At 33.1% G+C, this 17,702-nt stretch overlaps 1 protein-coding gene and 1 long non-coding RNA gene across 3 annotated transcripts in view; one reads left to right on the top strand and one right to left on the bottom strand.

Moving 5' to 3' along the window:
• The window catches only part of ADK (adenosine kinase), a 519,384-nt gene that overhangs the window by 315,024 nt on the left and 186,658 nt on the right, over positions 1-17,702 (top strand). The window lies entirely within an intron of this gene.
• Positions 5,665-17,702, bottom strand: part of LOC142875556 (uncharacterized) — a 93,858-nt gene continuing 81,820 nt past the window's right edge. The window contains exons 2-3 of the long non-coding RNA XR_012922908.1: positions 14,936-14,973; positions 5,665-5,865 (exon numbers count right to left, since the gene is read on the bottom strand). This is a non-coding gene — a long non-coding RNA (uncharacterized LOC142875556). The remainder of the gene's footprint in view (positions 5,866-14,935; positions 14,974-17,702) is intronic.

Here is a 17,702-nt window from a genome sequence, read left to right as displayed (position 1 = left end):
CTTTTTTTTTTTTTTTTTTAAGAGACAAAGTGTTGCTCTGTTGTCCAGGCACTTGTCTCAATTTTCTGGCCTCAAGCAATCCTCCCGCCTGAGCCTCCTGAGCAGCTGTGATTATAGGCATGAGCCACAACACACAGCTTCCTTTTTTCTTATAACATTTTACTATAAGTCTATCAATTTTATTGTTTTCTTTTTTTTGAGACAGAGTCTCACTCTGTTGCCCAGGCTAGAGTGCTGTGGTGTCAGCCTAGCTCACAGCAACCTTAAACTCATGGGCTCAAACAATCCTACTACCTCAGCCTCCCAAGTAGCTGGGACTACAGGCATGTACCACTATGCCCAGCTAATTTTTTCTGTGTATTTTTAGTTGACCAATTAATTTCTTTCTATTTTTTTTTATATTAGACTTCTGCTTTGACTAAATTTCTTTCTATTTTTAGTAGAGACTGGGTCTTGCTCTTGCTCAGGCTGGTTTCGAACCCCTGACCTTGAGCGATCTGCCCGCCTCGGCCTCCCAGAGTGCTGGGATTACAGGCGTGAGCCACCACGCCCAGCCACGTCTAACAATTTTAAATGGTATCCTTTGATCTATCTGTAAAGCAGTGATTTTTTTGTGTGTTTTTCTCTCTCCATTCTCAGTTTTTAAATTACATTATTTCTACTTTGTCAGAATATGTAATGTCTACAAACTGTTCTTTCTATCCTATCAATTTATAATTATAATTCTATTATTAAATATAGTAATGCTCACTAACAATCCTATGTGAGTCTTTCCCCAATAATCTCATGCTTAGAGTAAGTTTGTCTTCTAATATATTTCTCGTGAAAGGCATGTGTGAACAGTATTCCCTGTGTTTTCTTTTTTCTATAACTTTGATACTTGGCTGGATATAAAATCTTTGACTTTATTTCATGGAAATAATGTTCTGCTATTGACTTGCTTTGTATATTGCTCTTGAGAAGTCTAATGGGGAAAAATTGAAAGCATTCCCACTTAGAACTGGAATAAGGCAAGGTTGCCCACTATCTCCACTTCTATTCAACATAGTGCTGGAAGTCCTTGCAATCAGACAAGAGAGCAGAATTAAGGGTATCCAAATGGAGGCAGAAGAGATCAAATTCTCACTTTTTGCCAATGATATGATATTATATCTAGAAAACCCCAAGGATTCAACCAAGAGACTCCTTGAAAGTCTCAGGATACAAAATCAATAGACACAAATCAGAGGCATTCATATATGCCAATAACAGTCAAACTGAGAACCAAATCAAAGACTCAATTCCCTTCACAATAGCAACAAAGAAAATGAAGTACCTAGGAATATATTTAACTAAGGAGGTAAAAGACCTCTACAGGGAGAACTATGAAACACTGAGGGAGGAAATAACAAAGGACATAAACAGGTGGAAAACCATGCAATGCTTGTGAGTCAGCAGAATCAACATTGTTAAAGTATCTGTACTACTCAAAGTGATCTACATAGTCAATGCATCCCCTATGAAAATACCATCATCATTTTTCACAGATATAGAAAAAATTATTTTATGCTTTGTATGGAACCAGAGAAGACCCCGTATAATGCCAGCCTAATTTTCTTACCCTTGTTTGTAATTTTATCTTTTTGCCTGGAAGGCTGGGAATAATTTCTTTATCATTAAAATAATTTTACCAAGATATATCTTAGATTTGATTTTTTGGCATCAGTTTTCCCAGATATGCAGTAAATCCTTTAAATATGTAGATTTAAATTGTCTTCTATTTCTGGAAAGTTTTCTTAGATTATATTTTAAATGTTACTTATATTTCATTGTTTTCTTTTTCTTTTTCAATGGTTCTAATTGTGTATATGTTGGATCTTCTTTGTCTAACTTCCATTTCATCCACTTTCTCTCTAACCCTTTTTGGTTCTTTCTTACCTCATTTGATCTTAGCCAAAAGACCAAGAAGCAATCTCATCTCATTTTCATGTTCTTTATTGTTTGCCTTCATCTCTCCAATTTGATTTTCATTTGAATGAATGTATTCTGCCTTGGGCACTTAGTAATTTATTTCAGGGATAGTTTTCTTTTTATTACATTTCTTCCGTGAATTCTGCATCCTATTAATGTTGAAACCATAGTCATGTGTTGTTTTATTTTTGCTTCTTGTGGCTTATTGAGAGGATCTGAAGAGAAATTTGGTTTCAGATAATTGCTGTTATCCCCAAATAGATTTTTAACTGCTTTTATGTGCTACAGCTTTATTACTCCATTACATCATTTGTGTTGCCATACATGCACTTTTCCTCTTGTTTCTGCTTTTACCTCTTTATTCTATTGGTTTTATTAGTTCCCATTTCATTTTACTTACCCAATTCTGATCTCCATTTCATTTTCTATATTCTTATCAGTGTCTTTTCTCCGTTTCTGTGATGGTTTTATTTTTCCTTATACTCTTTTAAGCCCAGTCAGTTTATATTTCACCATCTGTTAATATCTTTAATCATAACTTCTCCATATTTTAGTATCTCTCCTTAATAGGGATCACTGCTTCATGAATTTTGTCAATACATTTGGTTATAGTTCTTATTTGTTCTGTTACTGTGTATTTCTGTTAAATGTCTTTTATGTGTCATTTATTTTGCCAGTTATTTTTTTCTTTTGTACAAATTCTATATTGGTTCCTTTTTCATTTTTCATCTTTGGATAACATGTTTTTCTACACAAACTTTTTTGTAAGACGTTCAAATAAGAGATAGTTGCAGATGTGTTTCTTACTACCAAGAATTTACTTTATGATACAGTTACACCAGTTCATTTAATGGTCTGAACTCAGCAGGATACAAATAGTAAGTAACTGTCTTTTCTTTTTTTTTTTTTTAATTATTTTTTTTATTTTGGTATATTATGGGGGTACAGATTTTAAGGTTTCAATAAATGCCCATTTCCCCCCTCCCCCCAAAAGTCTGAGTCTCCATCATGACCATCCCCCAGATGGTGCACATCTCACTCACTATGTATGTATATACCCGCCCCCCTCCCCCCTCCCACCTGCCCAATACCCTATTACTGTAGCACCTATGTGTCCACTTAGGTGCTACTCAGTTAATACCAGTTTGCTGGAGAATATATCTGGTGCTTGTTTTTCCATTCTTGGGATACTTCACTTAGTAGTATGGGTTCCAGCTCTAACCAGGAAAATATAAGGTATGCTATATCACCATTGTTTCTTAGAGCTGAATAGTACTCCATGGTGTACATATACCACATTTTATTAATCCATTCTTGTAACTGTCTTTTCTTACCACTCATCAAGTACCTTATATCACATTTCCTTTTCCTTAACCCTTAGTGACATTAGGGAAGATTCACCATAGTTTTCATTCACTTTCAACTATTAAAGAAATAGCCTTCTTTTTGGTTATTAAATTTAAGTGTAATATTTAAAATGTCAGTCTTGTACCATGTTCATAAATTTAAAAATTTAATGTCCTTAAAAATGTCAGTTCTCAGCCAGGTGCTCCTAGCGCTCTGGGAGGCTGAGGGGAGAGGATTGCTTGAGCTCATGAATTCAAGACCAACCTGAGCAAGAATGAGACTCTGTCTCTACTAAAAATAGAAAAATTAGCCAGGCATCGTGGTGTGTGCCTCTAGTCCTAACTATTAGGTAGGCTGAGGCAGGAGGTTGCTACAGGAGTTTAAGATTGCAGTGAACTATGATAATGCCACTGCACTCTACCCTAAGCAACAGAGTAAGACTGTATCTCAAAAAAAACCATAAAAGTCAGCTATTCCTACAGTTTACCCATAAAATCAATGCCATTCCAGTCAAAATGCAAACTAGTTTTGTGAAATTTTGCCATAGTTTCCATGGAACAGCAAAAAGGCAAGAATAATGAAAAGGGAAGTAGGATGTATCCTATCATATATCCAAGTGTTCTGTGATTTTGTGATTAAGCAATGTATTATTCACACAGTGATAGACCAATGGAATAAGGGAGGACAGAGACAGAGGTTCTGCATACCTCATATGCAGTAACTTGATTTATGGAAGAGCTGGCATTGCAGCTCAGCAAGGAAATGGTTTATTATTCAATAAATGGTGCTGGAATAATTACTTTTTCATATAAAGAAAAAAGAAATCAAATTTCCGTTTTACACTGTATGCAAAAATCAATTTCAGGCAGATTGTAGATCTAAATATGAAAGTTAAAATGACAGCTTCTAGAAGGTAACTTTGAAGAATATCTGTATGACCTTTGGGATAAGGAAAAATTTCTTGAGCAAGACACAGAAGCATAAAGGCGCAAAGACTAATAGATTGCACCACATTAAAATTAAGAACCTTTGTTCACCAAAAGACACCCTTAAAAGACAAAAAGGCAAGCCTCTTAATAGAAGATATGCACAACACAAGTAACCAGAAAAGAATTAGTATCTATCGTATAAAAAAAATTCCTAGAAATCAATATGAAAAAAATTCCTAGAAATCAATATGAACCACTTATTTTCCAGTGGTTCAGGAGAAAAATAGTCAAAGAGACCAACAGAAGATTTAAATTAGAAGAAAATCACATGTCTTGTGAAGGAATGAAAAGTTGTTTTACCTCATTATTAATCAGGGAAATGTATATGAAATCCACAGGGAGATGTCATTTTATACCAGTTGACAAAAAATTTAAAGTTTAACAATTTTGAATGCTGCCTAAGATTAGAACGAATAACTCTTACACACTTCGCACAACACTTTCACATTTATTATTAAAGTTAAAAATATGAATTCCCTGCTATCCAGAAAATTTTGTTTCTTTTAGACACTAATTATATCTGGTATCTAGAACTTAATCTAACAAACCATGGACAAGCCCTCTATACAGATTATTATAAACATAATGGAGAGAAGTTAAAGAAAAACCTAAATAAATGGAGATGTATTTTAAAAATGTTTGTTGATTAGAAGACTCAATATCATAAAGACTAAATATTGTCAGTTCTTAAATTTATAAATTCAGTGTAATCCTAATTAAAATCCTAACAAGTAGGGGTGTGTATGTGTATAAATTGATGAGTGAATTTTTTTCAAAATTCAAAAGGTAAATAGTACCAAGACCCTCTTGAAGACAATCAAGATGGGAGAATTCAATTTACTGGATATTGAGTCTTTTTACATAGTTGTAAAGACATTGCGACATTTGTGCAATGATAAATAATGGAACAGAACAGGAGATCCAGAAACACACCAACAGATACGGTCTTCCGTTTTGATTAGTGTGTTGAAGCTAATGATAGATGTTTTATGGCCGGGCGCGGTGGCTCACGCCTGTAATCCTAGCTCTCTGGGAGGCCGAGGCGGGCGGATTGCTCGAGGTCGGGAGTTCAAAACCAGCCTGAGCAAGAGCGAGACCCCGTCTCTACTATAAATAGAAAGAAACTAATTGGCCAACTAATATATATAGAAAAAATTAGCCGGGCATGGTGGCGCATGCCTGTAGTCCCAGCTACTTGGGAGGCTGAGACAGAAGGATCGCTTGAGCCCAGGAGTCTGAGGTTGCTGTGAGCTAGGCTGACGCCACGGCACTCACTCTAGCCTAGGCAACAAAGTGAGACTCTGTCTCAAAAAAAAAAAAAAAAAAAAATGATAGATGTTTTAAACATATGTTGTTTTCAGTAAATGTTTAAACTTTTATCATGAATATGTATATAATTTTTAGTCAAAACCTATTTTCTTTAGAGGCAGAGTGATGTGGATGATTGTGGTCTCTCAAGCCATAATGTGCGTTTGACCCAAATAATGACCCAGATGTGAGTTTGAGTCCCAGTTCTGTCAGGTACTTACTGGATATTTCAGGGCAGTTATTGAACCATTCTGCTTCTTACTTTCTTTATCTGTAACATGAGATAATAATACCTCAAGATTATGGTGAGAATTAGAAATAACAGGTATACTCTGGCTAGCACATGTTATGCCCTTGATGATGGGAATTTGTTATTATGTTTCTCAGGAACTCAAAACTTACTACTTTTTATTCTTGATAAGAATTAATGTTTCACAGATCTGTATGTACTGTGTATTATATTTAAGCTTATCAAACTGTGTCCTTTGTAGTGGTTGCCATTAGATCTTTTTTGATTATGTGCAACTCCTTCAGAGTGGCTTCCTAGTCATAATTAGTTTTTGTGAACTGGAAGAGCCCTGTTGTTGCCCTGTGTTCATAAAATGGTCTTGTAAACACTGGTTATCATATCTTTATGAGAAATTAAAAGCTCTTCAAATCATTAATATTCTTTAAAATAATGCAGTTAAATGTAGAAAAAGGTTAGCTATAAATATTTTACAATAAGCCTTGTAATTAAACTAAGTGATTAGAACCTATTTTTTGTACATGCTCATAATATTTGCTGTTAAGAATTTTGTTCTTATATGGATTGGTGATTTTGTTTCAGAATGAATGATAGGGAAAAAAAGAAAATATAGTACTTACATTAAAATTTTTTTATCATATAGAAAAAATTTTAAATTATTAAAATGAGTTACAGTCTTAATCTTTAGTATTTATAATATTTTATGAAATAGTTCATTTTGCTTCTTTTCTGGGCACTTTAAAACTGGGATGAAGATGGCAGATTAAACTAGTTTAATTTTTGGCTATTGTTATTTTTTAACCTATCTTATTTTGAAAACTAATTTAGTAATATTTTCCTCAAGATCCTAAAGTTGTATGACCTGTAGGAAATTCCTACTATCTTTTTAAACTTATTCATAAATACCACATTAAATATAGGACAATTAAGCCACATATCTTCCTTCAAAATATAATATGATTACTTTCCATCAGAGCTTTTGGGAAAGACCTCATAGTATTGTATTATCCCAAGCTGTGAAGTATCGGGCTTTAAATAATGAAAATAAGGGAAATGCCAGTAGAAAATTAGAAAAAATATTAGCATAGTTAAAAAGAACATATTAAAGCCCACATAATTATCTTTTACATTCAACATACTATTTGGCTTATCTGAAAATCATATATTTTAGCCAACCAAAACTTATAGTCATTACATTTAATCATTTAAGGAGACATAATGTATCCTCACCAAGTGATTCAATATAGCATCCTAACTAAAATGACTTAATGTGTCTCCCAATGGAATACAAAGAAAAGTACAAAACATTGTATACATTCTCGCTTCAGATACTTAACCTGAATCTAATCATAAGGAAAATATCAGACAAATCTTCACTGCAGAACATTTCTATAAGACAATGTCCTGGACTCTTTAAAAATACCATTGTCATAAAAGATGTAGTTGGGAGGGTGGGAGGAGACTGCTTTAGATTAAGGAAAACTAAAGAGACTTGACAAACAAATGTAATACTAGACCTTTAATTGGCACTGCATCCACAATTTTTAAATGGAAGAAAGGAACTAGCTAGAAAGAGCATTTTTAAGATATATGAAATTTTTAGATATGGACCATACATTAGATAATATTATTATATTGTCACTGTCATATTTTCTGCTTATATAGGAAAATTTTCTTGGTCTTATGAGATACATACTGAATATAATATTATAGGATCATGATGTCTACAACTTATTTTCCAGTGGTTCAGGGAGAAAAAAGACCTGTGCATGTGTGTGTTGGTGAGTGTATGTATGTACAGAACATGTTACAATTCATAAATGTAAGTAAATGGTCTAAGAGTGTTCATTGTACCATTCTCTCAATTTTTTCTGTAGGTTTGGTATTTTTCAGAATGAAAAGTTGGACCTGGCATGGTGGTTCACACCTGTAATCCTAGCACTTTGGGAGGCTGAAGGAGGATTGCTTGAGGCCAGGAGTTCAAGGCCAGCCTAACCAATATAGTGAGACCCTGTCTCTATAAAAAAATAGAAAAATTAGTCGTGCATGGTGGTGTATACCTGTAATCCCAGCTATTTGGGAGGCCGAGGCAGGAGGATCACTTGAGCACAGGAGTTTGAGGTTGTAATAATCTATGAAGATCCCACTGGGCTCTAGCCTGGGCAACAGAGCAAGACCCTGTCTCAAGGAAAAAAGTTGAAGAAAAACCTACAGAGAAAAACATTTTAAAAGTATGGTAATAATAATTAATTAATATTGTAAATATACTTTTTATAACTTTCAATGAGTTATTTTTTCAGAAAATATTATTTATTTAAATGGCAGGGTTTTTTCCCCTTCATAATAAAAAATTTTCTAAATTTCAAATCAGAAATGGAGGCATCTAAATTATTTTTTTCCATTTCATTTCTAAATACTAATGAAAACTGGATTTTTAAAACATTAAAGACATTTAATTGATCTATCTGGGATTTTGTGTTTAGCTTTGTTCAACAAGTCTGTATTGAATATTTAGGTACTGAGATTGATTAGCTAATCTTAGAGGTTCTCTAGTAAGATTGTCCAGATCCAAACTCTGATTCCATCACTTACCAGCTGTGTGATCTCAGACATGTCATTTCACATATCTATACCTCAGTCTCCTCAAACATCAACCAGGATAAAAATAGTACATAACTATATTTTAAGGTTTTAGTGATGATTGAGTTCATATATTTGGAACACTTAGGAAAGAGCCTGGTACATAATAATGTTCTAAAAATCATAGCTGCTACTGTTATTGTTATTACTACTACTGATACTAGCATTTGGATCTTCACTGAGGAAAGATGAGTAATAATATAAGACATGATAGCCACTGAGGAGTTCACTGTAATAGTTTGACTTATAGACATGATAATTATGCATTTTATATGAAAAGAAATTTCATATGAAACATTTTACTTATGCTTAGTCATCTTTTCAGTCAGTTCTACAACGTAAAAAGGAAGATTTCAGCTCAAGATACGTAAGAATATACCTGGCAGAGAGTTTTTTTATGATAAATGTTATAATAATACTACCCAGAGAAATTGGGCAAATTGGGATAAATAAAGGAAGGTCGTATATTTTTGGATAGAGCTTAGAGAAGTAAGGAAAGGAGACATTCCCAGCTCAGGACAAGGACTTAATGACTTAAACAAGGGTACAGATACATGTAGTACATGAGTGGACTAGACCTTCAGCCCTCTGTCTCTGTCTCTCTCACTCTCTCTGTGCATATGTGAGGAAAAGTTTTTTGAAATGTTTAGATTACAATTAGATTTTGATCTTAAGAATTCATTTCCCTCTGCATTCTGTTTTTGGTAGCATTCTATTTCTTAAGGCATACTTTGAAACAGGGATATACCTAGTCCTGAAAATGCTGCTATTATTGTGCCAGACACAAAGCAAAATGGGATAATTTTTTGACTATTCCAACTGGATCACAGTATGATGGCTCTACTTAAATTCTATGCAAAACTACTAAATGGTAACGCACAAAATTAAACCAATTTCCATTTTCTCAAGTTAAAATGGCATGCAGAGATTTTTTTTAGATCTAAAATACATTATTATATCTAATTCACTGTAACTACCAAATGTTAGGGGAAAAAAAAGTCTTGTGTAAGTAAGAATAATATAATGGGTTTTGGAATGCTCGCTTAAGAGATTTTTTTTTAATCATATAAAATAATTTGAGTTTTTATGACTTTTAAAAATCATAAATAGCCCACATCAATTTTATCTTTAATAATGTTTGAGCCCATATTTTTTAATGCATTAGAGCAAGAGCATTTAACCAATATTTCTGAAAATGAATCATGGTGCCAGTCCTTATCTATAGACTTTAAAATTCTTTTGTTTCCCTTTATTCCTCCTTTCCAAATCCATGGCATCTGAATTTCAATAAGGAAGAAAATAACCATGTTTTTAAAATGTTTTAGAAAAGATTTTCCAAATTAGATAAAAATGTTTGAAGAAATAAAAACTTCTTTATGCATTCATTACAATATTGATTTTTGTCAATGTCTTTTTGTAAAAAATACCTATATGCTAACTTCGAATAGGTTCAACATATGGTATGTATTATGCAATTAATGATAGTATAGAACTATGTTAACCCACAAACTATTGCCAGAGATTTACCAACAGCCACAAATTTAATTATACAGAAGAAATTATAGTTAAAAATGCAGTCTTTTTGTCTTTTTGCCTTCTCTATATCTAAAGTGTACAAGAGATACTATATCCCTATGCAGTGTATGTTCTCCCAGAATATACTGTTACAAGTAGAACAAAGTTGTGAAGCCTAATTTATTTATAGTTACAGTTATTTCCATAGTGCTAATAAATAAGAGAAAAATTTTGATCCTGTTTCAGCCTATGTATCCTAACTGAAATTGGCCCAAAGTCCAAAAGACTTCCACACCATTCATTTCTGTCTGATAATAAAGTTTTTTGGGTTTGTTTTTTATTTTTATCCTTGGATAAATCAGTTATAGTTGATCTTTGTCTTAGTCTTTTCCTGGTAGGATTGAATAAGATGTTCCCAAAAGCCTCTTCTAGCTTGAAATTTTCTATTGACTTTCTTTCCTGTAGTAACTCAACAGATAGCTTCCCAGGATGAAGATAGGTACATATTTAAATACCAGGTGTTTGATCAGATTTACACTCATAGATTTGTGATTATTTTAATTTTTACTTGTTATTTATAGGAAGAATTATTAATATGTACTTCTCTATGGAAAGGAATATCTTTTTATTCTAAAAAGAAAAGATACATTAATTAGTCACCCAAAATAATAGCCTTGTAGAATTCTAATAGTAAGATTTTAATAATATACAAGCATTTGTCAATTAAATATTAAATGCTAAATCAGATTAAAATGGAAGGAAAAAAACACTCTTTACCATGTACGCTATTTTTCCTTAAAGATCATACATTGCCTTTTTTTTTACAGTGCCTTATAGATAGAAGATACTCAAGGAGTGTTTGTTGTGTAAATAAAATGTATTTACTCAGTGCATCCCATTTCCTTAAAATGTATTTTATCTTTTTTTAAGAGAAGATGTCTCACTATATTGCCTAAGCTGGCTTGAACTTGGAGTTTTCTACTGAAAGATTTGCTTTAAAATACTTGACCTCTTGGTTTTTTACCCTATATAGTCTGTATTTTAAAGAAAGTTGTGATTTGTGGCATAAACCAATAGAAGACAAGCTAAATCTTATGGCTTTATAATAATTGACTGTATTTTGATTTTTCTTACCAATAATTTGATGAATGACCTTTTATTTTCAACTTATCTTTGGTAACTAAGTAGATAACTACGGGATGTAGATTATCTTATTTGAGTTCTTTCAATGTGTGTGTGTGTGTGTTTTCCCATTGAAACTCTAAATTGTAGTATTATTGTGGTTAAGGGGAAAATTAATATGACTCTCAGTTCTATACTTTACCTTTTGAGTTTACCCAAGACAAGCCTCAAAGATGTTTTATATTTTTAATTTTAATTTTGAAATAATTTTATACCTTTAGAAATATTGCACAAATAGTTCATTGAATTCCCATATGTTAATATTTTATATTTGATTTATCATTGAGATCTCTGTATATGCATGAGTAGTTTTTTTTCTTAAACCACTTGAGAGTAAGTTGCAGAAATAATGCCTCTTTGATCCCTAAGTACTTCAGGTGTAGTTATGAAAAATGGATATTTTATTATAATAACCACAGTATCATTATCAAAAATAGGAAATTAACATTGACAAGATATTAGTCTTATCTAGAGACCTTATTCAAATCTTTTCAGTTATGCCACTAATGTCCTGCATAGCACAAGAAAAATTAAATGATATTATTCTTAGATTCAATACAAGATCACTTGTTATATTTAGTTGTCATGCCTGTTTAGTGTTTTTTAATCTTGACTTACTTTGTTTTTGATAACTTTGATATTTTGAAAAGTACAGGCTATTTATTTTGTAGAATATACCTTAATTTAAATGTTTTAAATTTCCTCATGATTAGATTTGGGTTATACGTTTTTGGTAGAATACCATGGCTATGATGTGTCTTTCATGTAATATATCAGGAGATACATAAGATTATTTCATACTGTTGGTAATGATGTTAGCTTTGATCATAAGATGATTATTCAAATTTTTCTACCATAAAGTTACCATTTTCCCTCTATAATGAATATGTTTGGGGAACGTACTTTGACACTATGTAAATATCCTATTTCTCATCGCGCATTTTCATCCTAGTTTGGACATCCATTGTTAATTCTTGCTGGAAATAATTATAACTATGGAGGTTGCCAAATAGTGATTTTTTTCTTCATTTTGTCATTTTTTATGCATTGGTTAGCTGGCTTTCAGCCTCAATTTTTAGATCTGTAAAATGAACCTAATTAATGTAAAATGAGGATAATGATGCCCAAATCATGTAGTGTATAAGATAATACATTGATTTAGGGCAATTCTTGGTATATAGTAAGCTCTCAGAAACATTAGTTATTATCATTTTTATTATGATAGTACCTACTTGACAGGTAAAGAATTAGATATTTTTAAAGATCTTTGAAAGGTCATAGGAAATGTTAAAATATCAAATATTTTATGTCTACCCACTATGAATGTTTATTTTACCTTTGGTCAGAAGGGAGATGACTTAATAGCTGTCATGTATGTATTTTATTATTATTGGTATTATTTTTACCTGAGACATTCTTTGGTTATTTAATGTGGAATATGTATTTGCAGTATACTTCACATGGTATGCAGTATTTAAAATTCTTGTAATGTAGTCATTAAATAGGAGAGAAACATAGAGACATAGTAAATTAAATTTTGATCCAGTGCATTGAATGATGAAATGGAATTATTTATGGTTATTTTCATTCTGAAAAATTCCTTAAATTAATATTTTAAAATAATATATGTACATAATTAACTCATTTTGTGCTTAAGGGTATATACAATGGAAAACATCAGTACCCCATTCCCTAACAACCCTTTTAGCTATTTCTTCTATTATTTACCTCCTAATCTATTTAGATATTACATACTTACTGACTCATTACTATGATAAGATGAACATTTAAATCTCTTATACACATACATCCTGCCCTCTCTTCTACTCCAATTCTCAAATAGGGTTTTTGGCTAAATCAATTTGTAGCATAAATATTATTATATCTATATATTTATTATTCATTATATATTTATTATTCATTGAAACAAATTATATTCTATAATGTCTTAACAACTTTTAGTTTCTCCTGGAGTTTAGAATTCTTTTTATTTTCTTAGATTTCTTACGCCTATCGCTCCTTCTACACCCATACCTTCCAATAGCTTCTTACATTTATTTTGTGCAGAGTTAAACCTACCAGTTATCAGTTAAACCTATATCACTAGAATTTTTGTTTGTTTGTTTGGCTTGAAGACCTTGCTTCTAAGCCCTTTTGTTTTTCTGCTCTAAGCGTTTACCTGGGACATCCCTTCACCATCATCCTGAATTCCCTTCACCTCTGATATATATTAAATCCTGAGTTTCCGGAGTCCATACATTCTTCCTTAAACTCTTCATCGCTGTCAGCCTTCATTAACTTTCTGAGAATGAATATAAGGGAGATACATACTTTGAGGCCTAATATGTCTCAAAGTATCTCCATTCACTCTCACTCTGGATTAATAGTTTAGCTATATATGGAATTTTAGAAAGAAAATTTTATTTTCTTTAGAATCTTGAAACCATTGCTCTATTATATTTTAGCCTCATATGTTTTTGAGAAGTCTGATTTCATTCTTTTTGTTCGTAAACCTTTGTATGTGATCTGCTTTTTATCTAAAAGCATTTGTAATCTATCTTTATCTCTTGTTTTCTAAAATTTCATGATAAATAATAATGGTGTAGGTTTCTTGTCATTCATTCATTGTGTCCCTATAAATCTAGATAGTAAGTCAGTTCTAGTGAATTCTTTAATTGAAATTTGACTTCCTGGATTGATCCTCTACTTTTCTCATTTTTTGTCTATTTCATTGGAATTCCTTTTTTATATCTTCAGATTTTTTGGATACTTTTCTCAAATGTCTAGTAATACTGGTTTTCCATTTATATTTAAGAAGGTTGTACTTGAATAGACTAGTACAAGATGAGACTTTTTTACCTTCTTAGGGTTGAATAAAAGACAGCTTTTTCATAAGGGAGATAATTTATATATGAATACTGGTAGGAAAAGGGTCTGAGGGGCTGACTCTTTGGTATGTACATTTTCAGAAAACCACCCTAGCTTGTTCTTAGTCCAGCACTTCACCCTCAACTCTATCTTCCTTTGTTCTTGTAGTTCCTGAATCTGAAGCCTTTCTAGTTCTTCACTAGCCTCCCCTTCCTCCATTATCCCATAGAGGTAGGGAAAGGCTATATGGAGTGGGAATGGGATCTAAAAGTTCAACTCTTATCATCTCCCCTATTTTCAGCCCCACTAGATATCTGGTACCACCATTTTCTGAATTTTCCAGAATGTTTGGGATGAATCAACTTGGTGTTTCTTGGAGTCTCCTTGTAGACATTTATATTATATTTTATCTTTTTTCTCTCTACTAATCTAGTGAACCTCTTCTCCACGGACTTTCTGCCTTCAAATACCGTAATCCAGGATGGTCAGTATCTTTTAGTTTTATTTACAAAGGAGTTTGGTTTTAATTTCTCATTATTTTTTTCAGATGACTTTTTAGAGGAGAATATGCTGAAATATTTATACTTCAATGCTATCTGAAAACCAACTCCACATCATTCAATTATCTATCATTATAATCTATGAGTATTTAGAAACCTATAATGAAGTTGTCCTTAATCTCTTACTTTTATATGATCTAACCCATTTAAATAAGGATTTAGGAATCAATAATATTTTGTGAACTAAGGTAGTATTCCCTTTGACCAGAACAAAAGTATGATTACTAGCATTACTAGTATCAGCATTTCTACATTAAAATAATGGCAAACTATTAACAATAGGCTGAAAAATTTTATCTCATTTTCATAAACATTTATTAATTACTTACTATTTGCCAGAAACAGTGATGTTCGTTATTTGCTGGGCCTGCAAGCAAATAAAGAGAAGAGAAATGACTTTTTGAATTAAGATCACTCACTTCATTCATTGAGTCTGGCTATGAAAATCACATTTTTGCTTTTAAATTAAATTTCTTTGCATATATATTGAAGAAAGTTTGTATTTTTGTTTTAGTTCTTACCTTTATACATACACCTTTTCTTTTTCTTTTTTTTTTTTTTTTTTTTGAGACAGAGTCTCGCTTTGTTGTCCAGGCTAGAGTGAGTGCCGTGGCGTCAGCCTAGCTCACAGCAACCTCAAACTCCTGGGCTCGAGCGATCCTTCTGCCTCAGCCTCCCGAGTAGCTGGGACTACAGGCATGCGCCACCATGCCCGGCTAATTTTATATATATATATCAGTTGGCCAATTAATTTCTCTCTATTTATAGTAGAGACGGGGTCTCGCTCTTGCTCAGGCTGGTTTTGAACTCCTGACCTTGAGCAATCCGCCCGCCTCAGCCTCCCAGAGAGCTAGGATTACAGGCGTGAGCCACTGCGCCCGGCCTTTTTTTTTTTATTTTTTTTTTATTTTTTATTTTTTTTGAGACAGAGTCTCGCTTTGTTGTCCAGGCTAGAGTGAGTGCCGTGGCGTCAGCCTAGCTCACAGCAACCTCAAACTCCTGGGCTTAAGTGATCCTTCTGCCTCAGCCTCCCGAGTAGCTGGGACTACAGGCATGCGCCACCATGCCCGGCTAATTTTTTATATATATATCAGTTGGCCAATTAATTTCTTTGTATTTATAGTAGAGACGGGGTCTCGCTCTTGCTCAGGCTGGTTTTGAACTCCTGACCTTGAGCAATCCACCCGCCTCGGCCTCCCAAGAGCTAGGATTACAGGCGTGAGCCACAGCGCCCGGCCCATACACCTTTTCTACTGTCCTAAATCCTCTGTTATTTTATTTTACCTTTTACTATGTAGTTTCTCTGTTTTGGTTGGTATCCTTTAAGTCTCATTTATTGCCTTTACAATGGTCCATGAGCTTATTCTATTTCCTCTTCCCCATGTCTCTTATCTTCCTTTTTCTAGTTAATTCTTTCTACTTTGTCCCAATGTATTACTTTATATGTTAGTTTCCACAAGGCCTTATAGTAGAGTAGGGGTGATGCATGCACTGAGATTTGGTGAATTTTCTCTTTTTACTTGTAGTTATTTTGAAGTTTGGCATTCTTTTGTCTTCAAGTTATGCTGAGGGCCTGGTGTTTTTATAGATTTATTTTTCTCTCCTTATTTTAGAGGGAGACAGGATTTAGATGGCAACCACTGCTTCTAGAATTCCTCAGTGTAATTTGTTTTAACTTTATATACCACCTTTTCTACCACCTCTGTCTCCATTCTGAGCTGATTCATTGGAAAAATGTTAAATGAATGCTTACTATGTGCCAGGCATTGTTCTAGGGATACAGTAATGAACAAAACAGATGTCTTTGCCCTCATAGATATTACATTCCAGTGGTAGAGACAAAGAACAAAATAAATAAGTGAATACGTAATATAATATTAGGTATTGATTAATGCTATATTTTAAAAATTGAATAAGCCCGGTGTAATGGTGTGCTCCTGTAGTCCCAGTTATTCAGAAGTCTGAGACAGGAGGATCTCTTGAGCACAGGAGTTCAAAACTATAGTAAGCTATGATCGTACCTGTGAATAGCCACTGTACTCAACTTGGGCAACATAGTAGCACCCTATCTGTAAAAATATAGAAGTAGATAGATAGACAGACAGACAGATGGAAAGAACAAGCCAGATAAAAATAAGGTTGGGGAGGTTGTAGTGCTACCTACAAGAGTTGAAGATGACCTCTTTGAGAAAGTGTATTTGAACAAATTTTGTTATAAGACAATAATATGCATCTTATATTAGCATTTGCCTTATGTAAATCATAAAGTTTTTACCACTGATCTGATTTCCATGATAAATTATTTAATTCTAAAACACTATAATATTGTAGGCAGCATGGTGTTATGGAATGCATATCAAATGACAAGACTCTTGCAAAAAGTACAACCTCAAACCGTCTACTCTTAAGCTCTTTTCTCACCCTGCTTTAGAGAATTGTTATTGATATAAGATTATTTATAAGGAACATATAGTCTCTTTTTTCTCTGGAAACTCTACAAATTATGCTTGGACCATCAAAAGCTATTCGCTTGATCTTTAATACTACAATACTTTAATACTATAATAAAGACTGACCTTATTGTTGAGAAGTTGTTGAAGACAACACAGTCTTCTGTATTAATTAGTGTTCAACATGTTAAGCACGCCATGAGAAGTTTATTTTATCATTTGTTTGTTTGGGTTTTTTTGGTCTTTTGGAGACAAGATCTCACCCTGTCACCCCAGCTGGAGTGCAGTGGTCTCATCATAGCTCAGTAAAACCTCAAACTCCTGGGCTTGAGTGATCCTCCTGAGAAGCTAGGACTATAGATGCATAGCACCACACCTGGCTAATTTTTCTAGTTTTCTTTGTAGAGATAGGGTCTCACTCTTGCTCATGCTGGTCTCAAACTCCTGGCCTTAAGCAATCCTCCCAGCTCAGCCTCTGAAAATGCTAGGATTACAAGTGTGAGCCACCATGCCCAGCCAAGAAGTTTATTTGAGAACCAAGTATTTCTTATAAGAAAGTGGCATTTTTCATCTCTTCATGAATGAAAGCTAAATAACTGAATATATCTGACTTTTTGCTTTTACTGTCAAGAAACTTAGAACCAAA

This window comes from Microcebus murinus, chromosome 14 (genome assembly GCF_040939455.1).
Source record: "Microcebus murinus isolate Inina chromosome 14, M.murinus_Inina_mat1.0, whole genome shotgun sequence".
Taxonomy (NCBI): domain Eukaryota; kingdom Metazoa; phylum Chordata; class Mammalia; order Primates; family Cheirogaleidae; genus Microcebus; species Microcebus murinus.
Note: the sequence above shows the minus strand (reverse complement) of the source record. Positions and strands in the feature narration are given on the sequence as shown.